The sequence below is a fragment of the Limulus polyphemus genome, unplaced genomic scaffold, assembly GCF_000517525.1.
Source record: "Limulus polyphemus unplaced genomic scaffold, Limulus_polyphemus-2.1.2 Scaffold122, whole genome shotgun sequence".
NCBI classification, from domain to species: Eukaryota; Metazoa; Arthropoda; class Merostomata; order Xiphosura; family Limulidae; genus Limulus; species Limulus polyphemus.
Genome location: NW_013665732.1, coordinates 462,748 through 466,007, shown reverse-complemented (window position 1 = coordinate 466,007; position 3,260 = coordinate 462,748).

Sequence of the window (3,260 nt, the reverse complement as noted above, 5' to 3'; positions counted from 1 at the left end):
CCATGCTGGGCCTTCGTTGCATGATACGTTGGAAGTACTTCCAAGTATATGTATAGTCTAATCGAAATGAATTTAATTTCCATGCCATTATTCATGAACCTGATTATGTAAAGTATATTTCTTTTGACATGTTAAGTGTTTTATTTACGTCTTCTTGCAGGTGAGTTGTGATAAAGTTGAACAGATATTTCATGGAAACAACTTGTGTGCACGTAACTTGTGTCACTTTTCTTGATGGATATCCTTTTTGATTATATTGTATTCGTTTGTCAGGTATACGTGGACAGCTTCTGGCAATGACTTTGTGGTCATGGATCCTCATTTATTACAATGAAACCGTAAAATATTAAAAGAAATAAATAAAGATGATAATGATGGAATTGGTGGAAATATACTTAAATGTTTTTTAGATCAAATACGCTAATATTCCTGTATGTAAAGGAGGCCTAAATCATCTGTTAAGTATAAAATGTTGAAGATAGCCATAAAGGATCTTTTTCTTCAAAATATGATGATTGATTTCAAGCCTACCACAAGTTTTAAAGGAACCATTTTACTCCATATGATTATCAAATATTCCAGTCTTATAGCTCATCAGTAAATAGTGCTTGATATAACTTGATTGTGGAAGTACTTCAAGATCTTAATTCAAACAGTGAGCCTCAAACATGAAGGCAAAGATGTTCTCGATGGTATCATAAATTATTGGTTATTCGGATTTTTTGTTGATAATATACAGATGAGAATGACTGGACAAATCAATGAAAAGTATCAAAAATTGGACTGAGAGGGATTTCAAACTTCAAAACGTTTTCAGCTTCTCATCTGGAGGAAAACCCTCTATCAGAATATCTGATATCTATTCATTTGGACCTTCCTTTTTGAAAATTCTGTATCCACGTCTGCGGATGTATTGACAGATAAAACTTTATATTTTACTGAAAAAAGGAAAACAAAACTGTAGCAATTCATTTGTTTTAGTTCCATAATACAAAAGTTTAATTTGACGAAGTTTACAACTTCGAGGAATTGCATCAGATTATATATTTCAAAATTATTTCCATTCCAATTACACATACATATAGTAGTCTCACTTAGCTATGCATCTTATTTACATCATACATATATTATTACTGTAATTCTTTTATAATATATTCAGATGCATTAAGTTTTTATGTAAAATGGTAGTAAACGTTACCCGTTCTTAGTTAAATGTTCTACATAAGCAGATTTACCCAACTGTGAACTATGCTTAATCCTACCCTTGTACAGTGCACAATATAAAATGTTTAATTACTTTTTTCGCGACATCCAGCGTGCAGGAAGTAGATACACTAGAAATTAATTTCCCTTTTTTGAATAATATATCTAATCTCTTGACGTAAGTGAAAATACATTCTGGTGAGCCTTGATAAAGCTGTAAATTGATTAGTTTTAAGCAAAACTAGTTTTTTTTCTGAGAAAATTTTCACAGTGTTGGCTAAGTGCATCACACTTTAATATGTTTCTTTACTGTATACAGAAAAGTTACCAATAATTTTATGTAAAATGTCCATCGTTATTAGTTTTTGTCAACAAAGTGTTGTTTCAAACTGAAACTAGCGAGCCAACCTTCTTTCTATTAGTCGAGTTTAACTAATTCGCACTCTAAAAACCAATCCCAGAACTTCCTGTTTTTGTGAACTTAATATTTACTGTTGTTTTAGTTTCACTTGAGAATACCATACTCATAAAGTCTTATTGTAACTTGAAGTCAAATTCCAAAAATACAAAATCATCTTATTCAGGATTTGTTAATATATGTAGTTCTCTCTTATGTTTATGACTATAGTAGTTATAATCAATAGACAGGCAAGGTTTTCGTCTATCAAATGGCATATTATACTACGTTGTTTTCTGTACAGATATTTGTAGATCGCTTCCTAAAAAAATGTTGTGTTTTTCCCACAGGAACGATATTGCGTAGATGGATGACGTTTTAACGGTTCATATTGGGTCACTAGAAACGCCAGAAAAATTGTGATACATACTGGACATTGTCTGCTTTTTGCATGTTATTACTCCATGTTCTTTGTTGCATTATTTCATTAAATAAACACTATTTAGTGCACTACTACCATTAGTATGAAAAAGTAGTGTTCAGAGAATTATGGATTTTCATAATTATTTTTTCTCTCTCTCTCGTGGAAAAAAAAATCTCTTAAGGAGACAAGAGCTCTATAAAGAATCAGCTTAAAGTGGGGTCTTACTGTATATAAATATATGTTAATTCTATTTATCAATTGCAGATGTAATTTTGTAAAGGAAAGACACAGTTGTAAATATGTATGCGCATATATGTAAAACATTCAACAAAATTATTTAATTTAAAAGCAAAAGGTGAGTTATTTCTCCAATAAGGTGTTAATATTCATCAGATTTCTTTTCAATCAATTACATGCAATTCACATGTTCCAGGAGCCATTTTTTTTTCAGAAGTTGTAGAAATTTCCTATAATATTTAAAAAATAGGCCAAGGATCCCCAGATAGCAAAGTACTCCATTTCATGAGATGAAAACAAAACTATGGTTTTTAGGAAAAACGCAAAGAAACACGTGTTTGATGACTAAGTAAAATGAAATAACTGCTTAAAATTCTAAAAAGTCCTGTTGGGCCAATTATATATTTTTTTTAAAATTCTAGTTGTCCCATAGTCTTCCCAGGTGATAAAGTGACGATAAACGACGCAAATGTCGGATCCTGATATATATATACAAGTGTGTATGAGTGAGTGAAAGAAGCAAAAAAAAAAAAAAAAAGACGACCAAGGACACAAAACTAGTTGTTGGTCAAGCTTGATTTCGCAAAATATATTTATTTGAGTTAACAATGAAATATGAGGTTAGGGTATACTATGGGGTGTGGGTGGTAGTACTTGCCCCGTGATTTTTGACGGGCTATACGCTAGTAACTATGTTTACTAATAGTGTGTATATATATATTCAGAAATAAATTATTATTGCTTTGACATTGATTTTTTTCACATGTGGGTTTGTTTGTTTGTAGTTAAGCACAAAGCTACACAATGGCTATCTGTGCTCTGCCCACCACGAGTGTCACTGGGGGGCATCACACGTGGGAAGAATCTACATAGTCGCAAATGGAAGAAGCTAAAAAGAAAGAATGTAGATTTGTCAAGAGGAATGTGGATCCTGTTGAAGTACCAAGGATAAAGTATTCGTTAATACTTTTAATACTGAAGACGCAGTCATAATTGGTT